The sequence below is a fragment of the Varroa destructor genome, unplaced genomic scaffold (genome assembly GCF_002443255.2).
Source record: "Varroa destructor unplaced genomic scaffold, Vdes_3.0 BEIS01000005.1, whole genome shotgun sequence".
Taxonomy (NCBI): Eukaryota; Metazoa; Arthropoda; class Arachnida; order Mesostigmata; family Varroidae; genus Varroa; species Varroa destructor.
Genome location: NW_019211458.1, coordinates 19,561,121 through 19,583,634, shown reverse-complemented (window position 1 = coordinate 19,583,634; position 22,514 = coordinate 19,561,121). Strand labels below are relative to the sequence as shown.

The 22,514-nt window shown below is 43.1% G+C and overlaps 2 long non-coding RNA genes across 8 annotated transcripts in view; one reads left to right on the top strand and one right to left on the bottom strand.

Moving 5' to 3' along the window:
• Positions 1-3,006: 3,006 nt before the first annotated feature.
• Positions 3,007-20,136, bottom strand: LOC147755397 (uncharacterized). Its single transcript, XR_015328392.1, has 2 exons — positions 19,997-20,136; positions 3,007-4,751 (listed from the first exon to the last, which is right to left on the bottom strand). It is a non-coding gene; the product is annotated as an uncharacterized LOC147755397 (long non-coding RNA).
• Positions 15,882-22,514, top strand: part of LOC111251524 (uncharacterized) — a 24,347-nt gene continuing 17,714 nt past the window's right edge. For 2 of the 7 annotated variants that reach the window (XR_002673829.2, XR_015328387.1), the window contains exons 1-2: positions 15,882-16,235; positions 19,512-22,348. This is a non-coding gene — a long non-coding RNA (uncharacterized LOC111251524). Of the gene's footprint in view, positions 16,236-17,319; positions 17,356-18,685; positions 18,826-19,511; positions 22,349-22,514 lie in introns of those variants that run through there. The other 5 variants (XR_015328390.1, XR_015328388.1, XR_015328389.1 and 2 more) reach the window with 5 other exon arrangements.

Below are 22,514 nucleotides of genomic sequence, written 5' to 3'. Positions count from 1 at the left end.
TTGTGTCAGCTCCGGCATGGAACCAATCCAGGGGATCACGTCATCCGTAGCTAGATTCGGCCTGACACCGATAAATGAGACATAGTAAAGCACGTTAAGATTGGCAGGCGAAGGCACCCAAGTTAGCAATAAGCCTGAACACTGACAAGTACGGTAAGAACATTTTAAACTCACTCTAAAGGAGGCTCACTTCCCTTTAAAGGAACCCAGAAAACATCAGGTTTTCCACTGTAGAGATTTCGTTAGATTCGACAAAATACGAGCAAACACAATGTGTCTTTTCTTCCTATTTAGCGTAGATCTTTTCGCTTCGTCGTCGTAATACGACGTTGACGGCAAGAAACCCCATCGATCGATATTACGTCAGCTGACCATTGCAATCAACGACCAGCTTCTTGCAACAGCTACAAAATAATCTCAGATAGTAGTGTCAAAGGCACTAGACAAGTGTTGGGGGAGTTAATGATCATGAAAACTTGATATCATCACTTGACATAGCGGTTTTCGTTAAATTGCCATAGATAAAGCTTTGGTTATGCGACAATATCGGCTAAACATATGAAGGCTTTTGTATGAATGTCGAAATTAATTTTTTTTTCAAAATTATAATCGAAAATATAATTAGCTTACGGATAATTATAGCCAGATAGTTCTTTTGTTTTCAACGACAGCTCAAGGTTCCTAGCTGCCATAATATTAAACATCAAATGCTGCATTAAGCGAAGACAGTGTCTAACTCGAGGGGATCAGCTGTAACTATTAAATACGACTGTATAGTCCACCACCGATACCAGGCGAACACACGTGTGATGTAAGTCGAAAAGGTCTTGAAGACTAGAAAAAGTATTTATATTGGGAGGTACACCTGTCAATGGCTTGCGAACCTTGGTTATAACCAGCCACAGCCCAGGGATGTTTGTTCGGGGTATCTAAATTCATTTGTAGTCTTTGAAAGGTTAGTGAACTTTGCCTTTAGAGAGCTGTTCATTGACGGATTAACATTTAAAGATGTCTGAGCTTTGTGTCAAGTGTTATTAGGATTGCTGTTAGAGGCTCTAGTAAACTTGGCACGCGACGAACTTCCAAATTGTCCACATCTAGGTAACTGTCAACTATAAAGGCTGTTGTTTGTTTAAGTGAGACGTAGTTGGACTGAATATGTGTAGTGGGGTGTTGGATTCAAACTCACCGAATTCTCACAGCGTAATCTCTACTAAACGCACTCGGTAGGTTACACGCCTTTTGAACAACGGCAGTCTTCTATGATTCAGATGTATCAGACGAGTATAGTCTCCATAGTCGTATAATTCCACCATTCAGTCCTTGGATAGCCTTGACATGGTCTTCCATAGTGGCCCTACTAGTCCTTGATCTTCTTCTTTTTCAACTGGTGCTATGTCATAAGTGAAGAATAAAATTAAAGGTCTAACCATTCTGCTTGATCGAAATCCGAAACAGCCAAACAGACGAGGTGCCACTAACATCCAGAAAAGTCGTGTCTCAAACACGAGCATGAGCAGTATTTATATATATCGTTCAAGACTCGTACCTGTTCCCTAGTTGTATTATTTTTGATATCTTCCAGGTGCAAAATTTATTTGCTTTATTTAACAAGGCGCGACTTTTGTCATCTCTTTTTTTTTTTCGATTATACCGTTGTGAAATCATTGCAGGGGTCATCGTTCAGCTTAACCAGATTCAAACAGTTGTTATAGGAGGCGTTGCTCGCTACTTCAGCTGTTCGCCCGCCCTATTGTCAATGTCTTATTATAACCTACAGATGAATTTCTCATTGAAAATTCGGATGGCGGAAGGACGTCGAGTGAAATTGCGTTGACAGCCAGCAGGGAAGAAGCGCCTTCTTACAGTAAATACTCTGAAACGAGGAAATAGAGCTTCAGCGGCAACATGCAAATACAGCGACCCAACGTAAAGAGTTTATTTTAATCGTGTCAACAATCATAGAAGGTAGTGACAATATCAATGTGTACATAGAATGATGACCCTCAATAGACGTTTGCTCTTCTCGACCGTTATCTAGAGGCCGTCGTCTGCTTTCGTCATTTCACTTGGCCACGACGTAATGCTCAGGTTTGGTGTTCGCCTCTATCTGCCTCAGCTATCTGCTGGAGCCACGGAGTGTCTCAGAGGAAGTCATGGTGATGGTGGCATTTTTGTTTCGCAGTTGCCCAATGTTCACTACCGCTACGGCTGCTGGCGTTGCTGTTTATCTCAATCTGTTTGTTGGTTTAGCCAAGCACGAAACAAAAGGAAGTCCTCGCGTGTGGTCCCAAAGTGGCTGGCAGTAGGTTGCGCGCAAGCATCGGCTAGCTCCCTGCTATTGTCTAGCTTCTTCAAGTTGTCTTCGTTTAGTCCTTCGCTCCTCAGTCAGTTCTTCTGTTGATGAAGCGTGATCTGCGATCGGTCACCAACAACTGAGGCTTCCAACTATTAAGTCGCTCCCCCCAAAGTTCCTATCGTCAAACTGGCCAAGCAATACTGACGAATCAAAGAAAAACACAATTCGGAGAGAAAAAAAACTATCAAGGCTGCGTTTTTGCCTATATCTTTTCATCTCATAGTTCATCTAGTTAGCGTTATCTTGGCAGCCGTATCTCGTACGCTGAAACGATCCTGTAGCGGCCTGTTTCATCAGTCTGTTTTCGTTGCTACTGTATATGCACGCAATCGGCAACCGATAAATCTCGTAGGGCAGCGATGCATCAAACAGTTACAAAGAAAAGTAGCTACATTTGTAGATAAGTGAAATACTTACGCCACCTTACCCATTCCATCCACAGAATAGTCGCAGAAAAAGCAACAAGATAGTCGACGCCCGACGACCTAGGCTATAAACGGTAAGAAAAATTTTGCTCGATCCGAGTGTCTCTAACTCAATGGAGCGTCACTGAGATCTTATGCGGAAAAAGTCATGGCTACAATATGTGTATCAGGTGTATGACGAATAAACACAACGTTAGTAGAAAAAATAGCACTAAAAAACGATTATTAAAAATATATTCAATTTATTTTAGTCTATATGCAAGATTTTTGGTTGCGGTTTATATTAAGGCGCGTAGGCTTTAGGCCAAGCTTCACCAAAATGAAAAAATCGACTCCTTCTAGATCAAGGACAAATATAAAGTTCATTAATCTTCTTCTTGCCGTAAGTACTAAATAATACAAACTGGTCTTCGGGTTTTTATCTTGGCGAACGAAGCAGCGTCTATTAAAATTGAATTAGGGTTTTTTTTTTTAACCAAAAAGCTCTTCTTATATTTTTAGCTAACTTCCTAAAGGCTGCGAATTTTTTCGATCCAGATTTTAGGACACAACGCAGATTCAGGAAACATACACAACTTAAAATCGAATAAAAAAATAACGGAAGCATTTTATCAAATCTAAAATTGTAGAATGAATCAATCAGCGTGGTGAGGCGTGATCGGTAAACAAAGTAGCGTTAGTTGCCATTTCCACAGAGTGTGTCCATTAACATTTAGTCACCTGGTCTTATCTCTAGTGGCGCTATTATGGCGGCTATTGTTCGAACTCGACATCCAAGATTCGTACCATTAGATTAACATACTGTACCAGATATCTCTGTCATATAATATGTTAAATTGTATTGCAATATATAGAAATATGTGCGGTAATAATGGAACTCTAGCGAAATTGTTAACCACTCATTCAATTAACTCCATCCATTGGTCGATGGTAACAGCGTTCCGAGTGCAACTGTAAAATCGACACTAACGGCAACACATACATTCTTCGTGATATTATCTACTAAGCTATTGTACTGTTACAATCCGATCTACGCTATTCCACACGCCCTTCTTCAGGCCGTTTCCCTGCGTTTTCTGTCTTCCAGAAACCGCGCATAGTCTTCAGTGGCGTACCTTTTCTCTGCTCGCTCTAGTCGGTAGTCAGTAACTTGTGGTAGTGATGATGCCGGTGATAGTATCGCCAACAACGGTATTTCTCCACGCGCACAGTAATACCTTGTGACACTGACACTTTCTAGGATTGAAAACAGATACCCACACTATCACCCCAGCGACCCTACACATCCACAAGCGGTTGTCCGTCTACGGTGTTGCTAGAAGCGTTTTCCATCTGCTTTATATGGATATATATATATATATATATATACATACACGCACGACCATTGCTTGTATGTATACAGTTGTAGCGATTCAACAATCCTGTTCGATGTGAGCGTGCAGCATGCGCATTCTTAACGCTGGCGGCCGTGCCAATGGCGATGACGACCGGCGAGCTGTTGTGTTCGTATGTAGAGAAAATACGAATGCGTACGCGAAGCCAATGGACCGCAGCCGAAAAGGTATCAGATAGAGCAGCCGTGAAGGATAGAGAATTAGAGCACGAGGTTTTAGGAGAAAGACGTCATTTTCCGTTACTGTTCGGTCTCTAAGTGACGCGCCACCTTCCGCCGTTCGCCGCTTCGCGTTCTCAATGGAGTTTTTATGTTCTGTAAAGCCGAATACGCGCGTCGCAGCCTGCATCAGCTTTTTTGGTGGTTTTAGTTGTTGTTGTCACTGTTTCTCTACGGTTTTGTTGGCGTCGCGCCGCGAAGAAGTGAGTGTAAAAACAGCAGTATCTCCTGTTCGGTGTTCTTTTTGGATGCGCTCCATATTGAAGACGCTAAAGCGAGGAACGATATCTTCCGGAGCAAAGAAGAGGCAGAAAGGGTGCAGATGGCGCGAAGAAGGCTTCGGCCACCAACGGGCCTTATAAGCGGCCGAGCAGACGGCAAAACAAATAGGGATAACATGTCAGTGCTGTAGTTTACGGGACTGATGCCAGAACAGAGTTGTGAATATATGAAATGCCATCATCGTCTGTTCCCTTTGCTTAAATGTGTTTTATTCTATTTGACCTCTTGTTGTGCCACTGCAAAATGGGCCCCCATACGGTCTATGCGAAGAACAAGGCCTGCGGGACTATAACAGATCAAATCAATATAAGGATGAATATAAGCTTTTTCAATTAGCCCGCTGGTTGATATGCGTAGATATTCGATAATAAATTGTGAATTTTGTCGTCGCACGGAACTTGAAAGTTTCAATGTACGATATAGAAAATAATATAGAACTTCGGTGATACACGAACACAGTTTATGACTGATCAAAGCTGTTGCAGGTTTTACATGTGTATAAACACACACGCATACATGTACATGTCGGTATAAAAATCACAAGGGTACCAGGTGATAAAAAAACATCCCAAGATAGATGAAATTGAGCGCTGTCGTGATTTTTGCAGGTTTTTATTATCGAATTGACTGATTTGAAAAAGAAAACATGAAATTTGTGCAGCAAATAAATGTACTTTGGCAATTACTGCGAATTCGATGTAGTTCTTGCCATATACGGAAACCAGAAATTGGACGGGTTGTTCAATCAACCGTCAAACCAAAGAACGTACATCCATTGGATTTAACGATCTTGACACGTGATTTGGTAGAGTACCAGATACACCGAGGCATGTAAAGTATCGACTTTTATTTTGAAAAGCGAGTCGGAGATTAGGCAATCCTTTCGCGCTTATTATTATTATATTATAATAACGCATATTAGTCCGTTGCTTTTTGAAAGTAAAATTTACCTAGGGCAGAACTTTGCCACGAACCTTTTCATAGCGAAAAAAAAAGTTCACGACGCTAGCGACGATCGATTTTTCATGCAAGTTATATAGATATATAGACCACAATGATATCAAAATAGATTCGTTGCTAAATCTTGTAAATGTTTCAGGGGGGATGGTTGGATGTTTAAACTCAATGCAACACCCAACGGGCCGTTCATTGGTAAACGAGTAATACATTTTAAAAAAAATCCTCAAGACCTAAAAGAGCTATTGCACGTGCGGAGCACTAGTACGAGGTCTGTTTGACACGTTAGCTCGTAGAACAATCGAGGATTTGATTGCTTTTTGTATGTCTTATTCTTATAGTGATTATGTCGAACTAATAATTGGTATGAGGTTACAACAACGAAAACCTATTTCTTCGTTTCTAAGCGTTGGTAACATTGTTCCTGTAATCGCTAATGTCTCAACAGGAAGATTGTTTGTATTTACTAAACGATAGGTCAATTGTCAACGTCAGCCATCGTAACATACTTGAGCTATCTTGCCCTCACTTGCGCTCTTCCATAAAGGCGAACGTCAAAATAGCTACCCCACACTGAAGTGTCATCGTTGTTATCGGAATCCTGCAAATCGTCCAAGAAGCACATAGTTCCATTTTGATGTGACGCACTATTTCAATTTTTAAAATACTATATCATATACCCGTATTTACATACGAGTGAGTCTAAACATACAAGCTGACATAATGTAGCCGTTGTGCGACTACTTGCAGAAACACTAGACGCGTTTATCCTATGAAAACGTACAAATCGACGTAAAAATCATGGCGGACAACCATCCATAACTTTGAATGTTTTCGAACAAAATCGAAACGTGCCATCGATCGCCGGCGTCAGCGACTGATAACATTGTCATCGGGCTCGCTAGCGCGTACACGATGAAAAAAAGACAAAACAGAGAAACAGTAATAGTTATAGCATGGTCACCGCGAGTCCAGGATCGAGTCAAGGTCCATCAACATAGGCGAAGCTTTACCGGTCAACGGACTGATTCGTGATCGATGGAGTATGCCAGCTATTGACTGATAGCTCCGTTTAACTCGTTCGTCATGGAAGCGGTTAGTTTTCGGTGTCATCCACTCGCAGCTCCGAGCTAACTTAGTCTAAGTGTTTTTCTTCCGCTCGATTCTTTACCGTATCTTTGCTACCCGCCATATATTACGACTGTAGGTGTCGTGGATGTTCCCCAGTTATACAGTGCTGGATTCGAACCAGCCGCCAGCACAGAATCAAGGCAAAAGCAGACCGAGCTTCCGATTAGCCGATGTATATTACCAAATAGGCCTACTGCGGCGTGGACAAACCGGGGAGGGGGGGAGTAGGGGTGAGAGGGGCTGGGGCTTTTTCGATTGCGAGTTAGCGGCAACGTTTACGACGTTAACGCCATTATGTATATTGGCGTGTAGTGCTGCTGCTAAGCGTAACTTCTTTTTGTACCTGACAAGTATTTGACGTTTAAATTGGTAGGCAGAAAATGCGAACGTGTTAAATATTGTGATGCATTTAAGAGGGAAGAGGGATAAGGGCAGTAAGAGAAAAATATGATGCATTGTCGTTCTTCCGCTAGAGAAATGGTTCGTGCCGGTTAGTGGGCCGGCCAACCAGAGACGTACATGTCACTTCATTGAAGTAACACGCGTCGGAATACATTCGTGTACGATATACTACTAATGGTATCAACGGCAGCGCCAGCGGCGAAAGCAGCAGCAGGGAGGTTCCCAAAAGCCTGCGACGTTTGAAGCCACACATTGATGCTTTTTATGTTTATGGCAGAGATCTGACTTAAATGGTACAGTCTTTTTGTTTTTTGAAGAAAATGCCTCTCACATTGAGGATGCGTGCCTGAAGGAAACTCTTCGTAATGTGTTAGTTGCGCAAGGCGATGCTGGTGGTTGTTAATGTAGCATGTATTTTGCAAGTAGACAAAAGTGTACAATCGTAAAAGAAACAACGATATCGGAAATGTCTTGAAACGTTTAGTCGATATTTTCTTCTCTTCCGGTTAACGTAAATCAGTCATCGTACGCAGCGCACAATGTTATTGTAAATTGGCCATTTCGACTTTGTTACCCTGAAACGAAGATCTATACAGCCTTATACTCACTCATGCATGTTAGTTACGACGAAACTGCTCATGTCTGAATAGAGCTAGATCGGTGAGATCAACAAACATTAACCGAAAAATAACATTGTTATGAACGCTAATTCGTATTCCCAGGAGTTGAGTGCTACTTATTAAGAAGTCTCATGCGAGTACAAGACCACTACATATGGTTCACGAAAGCAGAGGAATTATTTCCAATTTGCTCAAATGGAAGAGTCTATTTTTGAACTTCCCATTCGCAAAACATTAGGTTTGGTAGAACAATTCATGCGAGCCAGGCACAAGGTACAAAAAGGGAAGCTTCCTTGGCCTAAAGAAGAAAACAGAAGACATTCTCTCCTATACCAATCCGGAATCCCTAATGGATAATATATCCACCCGACTGTTAGATGTCGGAATCCAAGAACAAGGCTCTTGTGTAGTAGATTCTGTGCCCAACTCTCTTTATTTTGTAATCGGGCCTATTAAAGGCATACGAATGTATAAAAACGAGAAGAAGCACATCGAACGAGACTTCGTATATAAAGCTGATTTCGATAAACTTACGAGGCAGCATTACATCCGATTTGAACATGGTTTACTGGTGGATAAATCATTCCATCCTGACGGATCCGCTTGGCCCGTACCAAGAAGCTACAGAAATTTTCCTCGAAACGGTCAGTTCCCGTTAAAATGAAACCATTACATTTTCAGATACATTATATCGATCGGCTTTGCTTTTTTCTCATCAAATTGCCAATTCGAATTAACTATGACATTAAGTCCTCTTGTTTATTCAGCATATTTGTAGCTTTAAGTTAAGTTAGCCTGCTGTCTCACAGAGGTCAAATTCGTTTAGACTACGGCCTCAAACCCACTGAAAATTCTATTAAATGATCCAGTATTTCGTATTTGGCGCTCAGACCTCTGTTCGGAAAAAAATCCAATGATTAAAGTCAATATTGTCTCTTAACAATAACGTCGTCGTCGTCGTCGTATCGGTCGAAACATTTACGGCATAACGAGCCATAATTGTACTTTCTGCAGTAGCAACAGGAAATCAAATTGAATAACAATTTCGTGCAAACCGTGCAAACGCTTTTCACACAGATCTGGGTTTACCGTACGATTGGGCAGAATAGAAATATCTATTTCCCCTATTGACTTTATTCCCTACAATATCTATTACAGGCCCTCGTCCTTCTAGCATAGGTCTTATTATAGACATTTGATCGCAATACAGTAACGTTTATAAGTAATTATATGCATATACATAGCTCAGACTGGAATTGTAGTTCGTAGGAATTTGAAAGCTGTTTGTTTACATTGTTACACATTTACATTGAAGTCGTTTCTTCTTCGTCATATTTGTCACATGTTCATAAAACGAACAGCCATTACAGGCACTTGTACATACATCTAGGCTTAGGCAATTGAGTTCCTGACCGAATGATTTTCAAATGATCGTCAGTTGAAGGTGCACGCGTTACGATGGTACGTCCTTGAATGCGATATAACAGTTTTTACGAAACACGGATTCTCTATTTGTCAATAATAGGTACGGTGACGTTAGGAGTAGGGCCATGTTTCATTCAAAAATCCTACGGAAATATCTGCTACTAAGTGAAGCTGCTTCGTAGCGTTACATTGTTGTATACGCTTTCTACGTAAACATTGTAGCCCTTGATAATTTTTACTTAATACGCCTTTAAATCATTTATCCCTATAGTAAAGCTCGTCTTGTTGACGATCCTTAGCGGTCCTACGCTGACCTGCTAATGCTGATAATCAAGACGACTTAATTTATTATTTATTATATTTCCGTCGCTGATGAGAGGCTATACTACAAATGCTCACATTGTAGGATAATTGACATTGTTGAAATCGGCTGTCGATAGACTGGTTCTTTAATACGCTGGGCCTTGTTATTACTGCTGTTCCTGTTTGCTGCCTTCTAACATCAACTTGTTTCCCCATCAAATATCGATCTATTTTATTACAGAAACGTAGCCGACAATTTCATCGAGCTAGTTAACCAAAGTGTCCCATTGGAGTGACTTATTTATCTTACTATCGTTGGTGTTCTTTTCTTATGGACAGTGTTGACAGAAACTGTCTACTGTATTTTTGATTCATTTATTTTATGGTGCTTGTTAAATCCAGAGTGCAAACACGTTTCTTACGTCTGAGAGGCTCCGCTCGGGGCAGTCGACAGGCGAATGCGGATCGATTGCTCCATATTCTTATTCGCTGATAGTCCGTTGAAGTTCGCTGAGCGGCAGTGCTGTGTAAGCTGTATTTGAATATTTTTCAGGGAAATGAAGTTTTTCAGGGAAAGGAAACCCTTCGCTGTGATTCGAAGCTCGGACACAAAAAAAACTCTGGAAAATTCAATGCGTTTTGATGATTCGGAAAATAAAAACACGTTCTGTAGGTGCCTTTTGTAATGGCCCCTGCTATATGCCGGTTAAATAGGACATCAACATCAGCAAATACAGTCACGCTTGATGCAGATAAGCTACCAAACATCTGATCATTTGGTTGCTTTATTTACGTACCAAATAAAAGCCTCATAATATGACGACTAGATTACTACTTGGGCTCGCCATTCCTAATCATGATATTCTTCTTGTATTTAATAAGACTAGCGCTATTTATCTTCTTCATTTTATCGCACACATGTCGTAACAGATGTCGACATAAATATACTATTAATACAATAATTACATAGTACGGGTCTGGACATGATAAGCTTCAATCTCTCGTTGCCTTCGACTACGTTTGATTTCCATAGAATTTTTTTGTTCGATATTTTAATGGCTTCCCCCCTGTCTCTGTCTGTGCCCATCTGCCCCCTGAGGGCTAGTGCGAACTAAAGGCCTTTTATTCCCTCATTTCGTTCTTGCTATTCGCAACCAGTTCCTTAACAATGAAATAATTCTAATTGAAAGCGTTCTTTCCTAACATTAAATGCGATGAGCGCAGTCGATAGCAGGCACGATGCTCTTGCAGCGCGACTAGTGAAGCTAATCAGAGTAAGAAGCAAAGCTGTGCTTGTCAATTTTTTCGTGATCGGGTCAGTACTCATAAAGGGGCTCGCGGAATCAGACGTACTATTGCCGAGTAGAGCCTGAACGGAAGACATGTGTCTCATTTACGCCTGACAAAGCCAAGATCCGTCGCGCTTCTCTTGTCCATCCTTTCATAGTTTCACTGCAAAATAATGCGTAGGGAAAAGCAGAATTTTAGACCGACGAAAAAGAGCTGATTATTTCGAATCAGCTGGTTCTATCGTCGTGTCCTGGCTTACTTGGATTATTATTGTGCTTCTGTTACGTTGCATGTAATCAAGCGAATATAATGAAGAGAATAGCCGGTAAAGACGTGGCCAGATCCAGTTCATTGATGCTGTGCGTTAGACCCGTTCACACGTACGGGGAGATATGTTGGTGTGACGGATACGCCATGAATGCCTTCCAAAGCCATGTAATTCGCTTTCTAGCAATCGCTACTGCTAGACGGCTAGTAAGTAGTTGAAATGTGTAGCTTTCGCGTCATTTGCAGAAGGGGATCACGCGGAGTTGGGCACACAGAGACGAGACAGCGGGAGAATTAATAGAGCTCCATGGAAAACATGGACAGAAAACGCTAGTTAGGAACATAACCAGTGGCTGATGAACATAGTCTATAACCAGCAGTAACTCAGCGTAAATGCCACAGCAACAGAATGGCTAGAAGCCTGCAGCATCGGCTAGTCGTAGAATCAGATACGTCTGCGGTGCGTCGCTGATTTCGAAGCGTACTTGACGCTAGTATAGCTTCTGACACCATCCAGCGAATAGGAGCGTTCAATAGCTATTTGCAATTATCGCGCCCAGTTAAAGAAAAAAAGATATTATTCAGCCGAGGCATATTCCGGCGTTACCATGAGCAAAGGCGTCGTCGTTGTCGATTTTCCCGATTCACCCGAGTTAGCTGTGGTCCAAGCAGGATTGAATTGGGTGGTCTGACAGACCTAAGCTGGCAGCAGAGCACATTATAAACGTCGGAGAAGACTGGTTTTTGTTGAAATTGTCTCCGAATTCTTGCATCAGCCGTTAGTAAAATGTATAACTGAACCGCATTCGTGGCCGGCTTCGTGGCCTGCTTAACAGCTGCTCGCATAAAAATTCACGGTTTCTGCCTCTTTGCAATAAATTCACCGTAATTGGCTCTCTCTTTTTCGCGACCAGGATGTCTAAGTAGAGAGATTTGAGCGGACGTAATCGGCAGCTCTAAAGGAAGGCAAAGTTTCACGCTATGTACGACCTACATGGTGAGCTTCTGCCTGACATTCCAATCTTTCAGTTTCTAAGGACAAACCTAATTTGAATGGCGTCTACTGCACAATACTGCTTCGACAGTTGTATAGCAGAAGCACCTATGAAGCTTTGTCTAACCTCTTCGTGACAATCGCACTCTACAAACATCGCCATTATAACCGACCTTTGCCCGAGGGCAAATCAAACTAAGCTAAGCGCACAACCGTAACAAGCGAGAATCTAGGTTTCGGGGCAACTAGCCTGTCGTCGTTCGGTGTTGGCGTCATTTGACCTAGAACGACAGTGGCAGCACATGGTGTTTTGGCACAAGGATGATGTATGTATTAACATGCACACTAACCGAGAACTGGCTCGAAAGGTCACCATCAAAAACTGTGCGTTTGATACAAGACAAACTGTATAAAGACGTATTATAATAATAATATCGAATTGCACATACAGACCGCTGTTCTGTGACACACATATACGGGAATCCCTTTCTTGCTGTTAGTGTGCCAAATTGCCCTTTGAATAATAGCGTATCGTATTGTATTTATCTGCAAGGTTTTTCAGTCGGACCTTTACTCACTTCGTCAGAGCATTTTCAACCTCTTGAAACATCGAAAAGAATAGTTACCATTTGAATAGTCTGTCGGACGCATATGCTTGTTGTTCTTGTCTAAACGCTGCCCAATTGCGTGGGATGGAAGTTTATTGCTCAAAATTACTATTAGGTTCCGCGTAGGGGCATTATGGTGTTTATGTAGACCCCGAATCGATGCACACGTATTACATTTCGTGACAGGATGGACTTCTTGTTTGACACATCGATGAATCCTCGTTCATCGATTTTGCCATTAGAAATACGTAGTTGTACAAGTGCGAAGTCTTCAATGCATGTACGTGTAGCTATATATATATATACATATATATATATATAGGCCTGTTACAGACGCGAGTATAAATATATGCTAAACAGATAACCCCTATCACTCTTTATTTGAGCGTGAAGGTTTATAACGGTAGTGCGTTATTTTTCGCTGTTTCCATTTTGTCAATAGGTGGTCCAATGTGTAATGCGTGTCGTTGCCATTCTTGGCGTTGTTGTTGTTGTTGTTGTTGTTGATGTTCTTAGATATAAAGTGGCCTCATGCGAATTGTTTATCTTGCTTGACCTGCAATACTGGCTGTCGTGACTCTTCTGTGGTATTCTTCTTTTTCTTCTCGAGGCATCATGATCACCGACAAGATCAACGGAATCGAGATGAAGCAAGGGCCACTTCGGCTTCTTCGTGGACGTCGCTTCGACCGCCGGATGGTACAAGTCAAGCGTCGTAAGTACGGTGAGTTCGATTCACCCTTTAGCAGAAGCGGCAGCACCAGTTCATGCAGCGTCTCATAGATCTGCTACTGTTTGTGCTGCGTATGGCTCAAGAACAAAAAAGTCAAGATCTACGGGCCACAAAACAGCCTTACGAACATATGACCGCAGACGAATCAGTGGACAGATACACAGACACGAACCTATGCGATCGTACCAAAGTATTCGTCCGTAAGTGTGGAGAAACAAAAAACACAAAGGATTCTATTATGCCTGCGTATGTGACTATCTTATAATAGTGAAATAAAGAACGGCGAACGAATCTGCAATATTAAAAAAAAAAAACGCAGATAACATTAAGCTGATAAGCCGCTAAATTTTGAACGCTGTCCCGTATGAAAAAATATCCCCTTTTTTTGTGATCCGTCCTAATCGTCGTCGTCCGTTAATTACTTCTCTAAAGAAAATCATATAATGGTAGATCTATTATAGTTATATGAGAAAAAGGATAGTGGAGGGAAAGCTCGATCGCATGCCAACCACAGTAAAAGGCAATGACATCGTTTACTATATACGAATTGCTCAGGAACGGCGAAACAGATTACTGCTTGAAACTGATGTAAAGATGTATATATATATAAGTTAAAGCCTCGAATGCACGTATCTATAAATTTCTCGAAAGGCTGCAAGGCCAATACAGTTTGGAACTAATGTGGGCGATCCTTCCTACGATAACCGTTATTCAGAAATGCTATTTAGCCATATTGATCTACTTTTGCGAAGTGTAACCTTTCGAATTATACAAGCAAGGTCCTGCATTTGAAACGCCCTTCAATCGCTAGCAATAAGCCCTAGCTAGCCTTTTACATTGAAGGTTACGAGTGTCTTTCTCCCTATAAACTTTGTCCCACTTGGGTCCTTTAGAGTTGAGGTATCCGAATTACATTTTGCTCTTCGACTGGGACGCTACACGGATATCTATCATCTGTACCTGTGGCACGTATTAATAGCTCTGGGCACTTTCTTGCCGTAAAGTACTGAGTTGTCTTGTCAATAATCGGTGATCTTCTCTACCCTAAGCCAAATACGATGTCACACTTGCAGATCACCAATAAGAAATAATCAAATAACAGTAACATTATCAGTGTACGTACGTGATTAAGATGGCAAGTCGGCTTGGGTCTAGCTATATTATATATACACGACAACTGATTCAAAGCCATACTTTGACGCGTACGGCTCAAGGAAGATCTGTTAGGTGTATGACGGTAATAAATAGCCAGCTACAACCACGTTGCAATTCTCGTAGTAACAATGGTATCGTTGTCAATACTGGCTACACCCTATGAGAGTATCATCACCGGCTAGAGTATCGCATACGGGCAACGTGCCTAAAGGTTCGTTACTGTTCCCTTAGCGCACTGGGCTCGTAGCACAGTCGTGCAAAGTGTTTGAGAAGGTTCAGGCAAGCAGGACGACAGAAGATGTCACACCTTCGCCGATGTTAACCGGTGCATCCACAAGATGTTCGACAGGTACACAGAGCGACTCGCTGGTTAGCTGTAACAACGACCGCAGTCGAAATTGTGAGCAGGAAGAACGCGAAACGTGTAGTACGTAACAAGCAACACAGGTCACACTTGTGCGTTTGGCTACGAATAGCATATGGGTGCTTTGAGAGCACTAGTGTTGAGGAAACGGGCACGTGATATATATAGAAAAACAACAATATCACAACGAGCTGTCAAGTCATTTGTCGCGAACCCCTGTTGTGCTAAGATGCTTCGCTGCTACTGCTACGGGTGCTTGGTCTTCCTACACAAACCCGATCTCCATCAAGCCTTGAATAGTAGAGATCAATAATCTACGCGACCGACGCGTCGACTTTCCAAAGCCTCTTCACTGGGAGCCTGTGACGTTACAATTACAGACAGATTTCGCCACTGGCAAGAATGACACTTTACAACAAAATGGATTATTGAAGTTTGCTTTTGTCCGACTCAAATATACTGCCATTCGAAAATTGCATGAGAAACATCTAAGTTGGTCAGACAAAATAGGCTTCAATTGGCCACTTCGTGGGTACAAACACATTTCGCTTTATACCACCTGAGGTAATCTTTTGCAACAACAACAACAGTTATTTATTTGATTAGTTAAAGACTACGACTATTCACGTTTTATAGAGCAGGATTAGACTGGCCTTGAACTAGTAGGACAGTGGTTATTTTGGCCGGTATTGAGCAATGTAACAATTCAGTGCGTGCATTGTTGTGTACAATATCATTGGAGACAACACCGCGTACACGCAGCCACTCTCGTCGTTCGGGGGGTCTAAACATGGCTACGAACGACGATATGCGGAGGCGTGGATAACAGCTGACTTCGTCGTTTTGGCTAAATTTGTCGTGGCCCAACTAAGATCCTTGCCAATATCGCTGTTACCTTGCGATAATCCCTATTAGCTTTAGTCTTTGCCGAGCTGGTAGCGTTGAATCGACACTCAGATGGTGTTAAACTGTCTATTTAACGAACGGCAGATTATAAGCACGCTTGAAGAATAAGCCTTTACTGATACTACAGCCACATCGAACTGTTCTTGTTGGCGCACTCGCTGCACACATAAGGCGGGCTTTTTAAACTTCGAATTTCAAGTAACTAACGCGCGAGTAGCAGATCCGTAACTTTAACCAATATTTAAACAAGCCATTTGAAAACAACAAGATGGCAACAACGCCTCTTGGCCAGGCTAACCTGATTTTCCTACTCGTCCGTCACGCTTTTAGCTGCCTGAATAATCATAGTATTTAATGGCATGCCAAAACGACGACCTCTGGCTGCGGATCATCAGCACGACCGTAAGTAACAGCGTCCCTGCAGTGCTACGAATGACTTCTTAAGAGAACCAATCGTCTTTCGTAAGCGAGATGCCACTTTTACTGTCGCTACCTACCGCTTTTGGCAACCGATTCCGATTGACCGTCCGTGATCGTAGTTAACGCGTGTGTGTGTGTGTGTGTGTGTGCGTGTGTGGAGATTTGCTATAGATCCTAAGGCGATCCAATGCGCCATGTAGACCAGCGGGATACCTTTTGATATCGTGGTGCTTAGGAGAATCTCTCCATTGATTGCGGCTCGAATTTGTTAGTCTTTGTCCTTCTGCAGATTGCTTTGCGATTACATGGAATCATACCGATATTTTAGATCGTCTTACGCAGATAGCACTGGTTAGCTAACGCCTTTGTTTACTGAAGGACCAGGAAAATGACCTTGGCCGTCATGCCTGAACGCTAAGCAATACTACCGTCAGGGCTTACGTAGCGGTGGATAGATTTATGCTCAATGGGACAAAAGCTTTTCATGTGAGATATCTGCGTTTATCATAAAAATGCTATTATAACGTATACAGATCTAAATGATATTCGTTCATATATTGCATTTTCTCCAAGTGTGATAATACTCACAAAGATTGGCTTATTGTTGACAGCCTTCGTGAGTGAGGCAAATAGGGGTTTAGTCATCGATTTTCATTGATGATAGCGAATCACACACACGTCGTCAAGCTGAAACATATGACGTCTTAATGCGTCGGTCTCCAAGTGTATTTATATCATACGAATAATTATTTTTCAGAAGAACGCTTTGTTGCACTACACAGTACTTGCAAAAAAACTATCGCGGAAGCGATGTTTTGTATGTCTACGTCTATTTGCTTTGGGTTTCGTCCCGTCTTACGCTTCTAGCACGAGTACGATCTGTCGTTGTCCTTCATTTATACGTTTTATATTGGGTACTGTTTCTTTTTATCAAAACCGTTACTTTTCATAGCGGACACACAGACAGGTAAAGGAGATTGAAGATTTCCTCAACGAGTTGCTTCTAACATTCGATAGCCTAGAACCCGGGTCGTTAGAAAGCTCAATGTGTGGATATGGTTTCCAGGTATATCATTCTGTACTCCACGTCGAAGGACTTATGGTGTGTTTTTCTCTTCTCATAAACGCACGTACCTGTAACGGCACGTCCAGTGTCGCGTCGCTTAAGGCTACAATCGTTGCCGTCGCCTTGTCCCGCACGCATTTCCCGTCGATAAAGGAAAAGGAGACAACTGCTTCGAGCTACCAATGAGCCTTGGGTGCAGCCGCGGGAAGCGGTAACAGGCAACCGATAGCTTAGCTCGTCCGTCTCTGCCGCTGCGTGCAATTCAGTTTTACCTTCAAAATGCCGTTTCCCTTCAAAATATCGTTTTCCCTTTGTCGTAGTGTATCCTACATTTTACTAAGACTGGATCCTGGACATCGTTCAAGCGGATGTGTCTTTTTTCTCCTCCAGCGACGGCCTTTTCTTTCTCTATTCCCTTCTTTTTTTTCTTTTCAGCTTCGTCTCTCGGAGGCCTCCCTGCCTTTGCCCTATCTAGCTACTTATCGTTCTGTGTCAGCCTGAGCAGCTGCTCTTCGCTTCTCCGCTTCTGGCTACTGTCGTCCTGAATGCGTCGTGTCGCTTTGCTAGCGTTGCAGTTTGCAAAGGGTTTCCTAAAAACGAAAAAAAAAAACACTCGGGTCCTTCTCGAGTGTATATCGTCGCGTCGGTGGATGCGCTCGTAGGTCTATGCCATGTACATGTATATATCAACCCGTGTGAACCTGTTTGCAGTCGGACGTGCATAGCACGACGGGAAAAAAGCAAACGAGAGGTAGAGGAAGAGGGAAAAAGAGAGAATCGATACCCAAATGCCGAGAAGTAGAAGCTCCAGAGAACCTGCTACAAAGCCTAGATGAACGCGCAGCCAGGCATTTGAGAATAGCGCAGACAGAATAAAAGGAAACCAGCAAAGACAGCAACAACCACTAGCTGAGCTAGCCGGACTCAATCGCCGACATTGCGGGTATGGCCCTGCCAGCAAGTAGAACATGTGTGTTGTCCTGTTTTCCTTTTTGTATCCCCTAGCTTTCGTCGGATTGGCTGCAGATTCTGCAGGTGGAGCTGAGCCTTCGCTTTTCTGCCGTTCACAGGAAGGACAAACGCTACAACTAAGTAGGGCCTTCTGAAAACAAGGTCGAGCTGGACCTGGCCCAAAAGTACGAGAGTATCAGGGATAGCCATAAACGGGTCTTCTGCCTCTGTCAACCTTCGGCCTTGAAAGGACACCCACCACTTGTACCTCGTTCTCATTCGTTTGTCTGTTTTTGCCTCCGTTGTACCAACTGAGAAAAGGGTATATAGCAAACGAATCGAACCTCCGCTTTCGTTAGGCTGTGGGTTTTCCGTGCCTGATCTAGCCGTACTACAGTTCAGCAGAAACGAGAGCCAGCAAAACCCGAAAGCCGAATGAAGTTGTTCGGTTCGGCGTATGCTGAAACTGTTGGTTTCTACGCCGTCTTGCGTGTGTATGTGTATGCATTCATGTGCGGGCATTCTACTGTGACGAAGAGCCGCTGGAAGAGGCGAGTAAGTGGGGCTAACTTCTTTTCGCCCCGAAGTGATTACTTAGCTTCTCCTTTTTCGCTTTACAATGTGGGGCTAAAACAGGGACGACACACCTCGCCGACAGCAAGATCCGAAGTTTACAATGACTTAGCAAAGCAATCGCATAGAAACCACCAGTGTTATCAGATAAAGTAACAAGTCAAGCTGTTATCAAACTGCAAAGGGTTCCCTCTAAAAAATACATCCAAGTTGCGTTGTTGTTATTGACAATGTTGAACATCGTTTTAGCCTGTCGAAAGGGATCTTAAGCCGTCGACTTGCTCAACAACTTTTTTCCCAACTTTATCTGCTGTAGTTTGTTAAATCCGTCTTGCAAAACCTAAATTCTGTTTCTAACGAACGAAGTTGTGAACCCAGAGGGACTGGCGCTGACCGGTGTATAGGCCGAGTGAGCCTAAGAAACTAAGATCTACCCATCTCATTAAATGGTTTCACCCGCTGCTGCCGTTTGTTGTAGACCAGATCAGTACTGAGAGTTGACGCACATAAATGGTTTATTCCCGCAACAGCAACAGTAGCCAACGAAAAAATAATTCTCACAAATTAGCCCTAATTACTTACGCATTTGTTGTAGGTTAGAAAATATTGCTATTACTGCCTTGTACTCATAGAGGTCGATATTTTTTTTCTGTGACGTTGCCCTCTAGACATTTTCGGCGGTTGCCGCGCTGGCACTTTCCTGATTCTGCTGTAGTCGATCGGCGAGCACCGACCATCGACCGTCGTCATTTGGTCTGTCGAGAACCGAAAAACATTTCGATTTCAAGTAGAGCCTGGAGGATAATAAGCGGCAAAAGAAGCTGACGGGGATATGGCTCGAACTGGAATAGCGATCAAAGAAGCGGGAATCGAGAAGCAGATATAAGTGTGCAAAATTTCGGAACGTGCGCAGACTGCTGGCTCTGCAGTTACAGATGCCACCGTTGCTTGTACGGCTGTTGAGGATCAGCCAGCCGGCATGCTGCTGGAGTTGCAGCTCAGAGTACAGGCGCCTAGCATTAGTGACAGCGGGCGAAGGCGGGTAACTGTGCGGTAGCCTATTTGTCAGAGCCGCTTGTTTAACTTGCTTAAATCCAACAAACGAAAGCGGTAAAGAGAAGTAAGTCACAGTGAGGCAGACGTATATACTTACACAGGCTCTATGTATGTACGTGAGACGTACACAGACACACAGTCAGACACGCAAAGCCAGCGCAGCCAACATGGTCAGGCCACTTTGCCCGAGCTAAACGGTAAACGGTCACGGCCACCAAGGTACACATAGAGATTTCGTTTACATCCTCTCCCCACTTGCGCTGGTTAAACGGCCCGAACGACGAATGTCTTCTGATCACGAAATCTGAGCAGCGACAATTCCGAATTACTGTAACAATGGCGGCCACGGCATTGACCCAGCATGATGGGACCAACGGTAACGGTGGCGAGGTCCAGGAATCAGATACCATTCTGGCTGTAAAACACGACAGAAAAACAGACAACTATGAGAAACAAATACGTATATTTAGAGACTACTTAGCTAGACTTGCATTGACTATGACCAATGGTCAGTGATGTTTAGTAAAAGCTGCTCGCGTTACGATTATCTATTCGGAAACGCATTGACACATACATCAAATGATGTAAACAAACGAATACAGCAGGTAACTGACTAAACACTAGCGTACAAAGGACAAAGCATTGGTCGCAAGAGGATGGAAGCATTAGTGCCGAGCCGTCTAAATAAACTAAATGCGATGGAAAACAAAGAAAGATGGAGCGTGTGGGAAAACGCAGAATAAACGGCTATGGAATAATAAGGCGTGTTCGTGAATCGAATGAGGTTGAAGGTCCTCAGTTCCAATATCTCACTTCCTTGATGAAATCCAGTTCTTTCAGCATTTCTGCTATTTTTTTCATATCAATTGTTCCGCCTGCTACTTTCCCTGCAACAGCGGCATCTACAATAGGCTATGCAACGTCTGCAAAGCAATCAGACAAAAGTCGAAGCTGAGGCAGCATCAAGAAAATGAACAAATGAAAGTGGTACCAGGCACACGACAACCGTACGAGTGATAATAGGTTCTACGGTGGGCTTGCACCTTTCTCGCCATTCTACTCCATCGATTTCACTTCTTCATGGGGACTGCAACCTCCTCGCAACAGGAACGCACTCAAACGTAGAGGTCCCTTTTCTTGAGAAAAGAAGCACCGGCGCCGAAAGCACAAAGCGAAAAGATGGGAATACAACTTAAGAAGGGCAATCAAGTTCAAAGCGTTTGAAACTAGGAAAATGACGAACAACGCTTTTGCAAGAAGCGTTGGCAAATAGAATTCAATACAAAATGTGCTGCTAATGACGTTATTTCGGGAACGCCGGGTGCACCAAAAAGATGGTGCATGCCATAAAAGGGGGCCTCGCACCATATGCGTCAACATGAAGCTGGCAGATTGCGATCCGTGACAGTTATAATTCCCATTAATTTCAGTGGTGATGCTCGTAGTAACTATAAATTTCGAATCGCTAATAAATCCGCCACTAGAAACATAACAGCTACAGCATCCTGTCGTTTTAGGTCTTAGCGTGCCTCCGCCAGATAGAGTTAGTCATCTGGAAGCTTTGTTTTCGAACGCACATGACTGTACAATATGGCTTTCCTATGTTTACACTCCCACCAAAGTCGCCTCCGAGTCCTCCTATTACGCAATCATTAATTTTCCGTTGCTCTCGTCATTCGTTTAATTCAGGTCATCCGTCAGCTGAACGCTGTCCATATTTAGTTATGGCCATTGGCGATAACCAGCGGAAGTGTGTAGCCAGTCATCCGGCAGTCAGAGGTTCAAAACATTCTAGGGAGGGAGAGGAAACCGAAGAGTGAACAGAAATTACTAGGAAAAGCTCAATGGAGGAAGCAAACAGTCGCCATTTTGGGAACATCTATCAGTACCAGCATCTTTGCGTTACGAGAAGCTACCACGAAATGGAGAATATCATTCTGTGCGCGACTTGCGTTGTTGTCCTCGCAGCATGTTGTCACTGGTGCCGGCGTCATTGCTATAACTTATCATGAAAGAAGAGCAACTAGCGGTTAGCAAACGATAAACAGCCAAGTGTCATTGAGCTCTCTGATCTCCGTAAAAGATTGCAATCTAATGAATTTATGCAGCGGTGGCTGTAAGCATAGTCATCGCCCGTCGCCACAACAACAGCATCGTTAGCCGTCTGTTCGAAGCACTGAAGTCATCACGACGGTCGGCAAGCACGCTGAAGCTCCTCGATGTCGCTGTTTCGAAAAGTTCATCGCTCGGGCGGTCGACTCTTCTCCGGATTCGACCGTTTATTTCGATCAAACCGATAGTGAAATCGAGCGGCTCCGGGTGGGGATCACCTTGAAATATCCGAAGAAACAGTTGCGTGGGATGACGCAGGAAAGCAAAGGACTCATCTCAGCTATTAAAACAGCTGCGATGCTAGTAGTCTTAACATAAAGCCGCCCTTGTTATAAAGGTAAGAGCTAATGACGAAGGGGGTTGGGGTGACATTAGCACGAAATGATAACGCGCCTTATTTCGAATCAATCGTGCGTACGTCGTTTGATTAGCTCTAGTAATACATTGGCCGTATACATGCATGTGCGCGTATATGTACCCTTTGCTTCAATATCTCATTGATC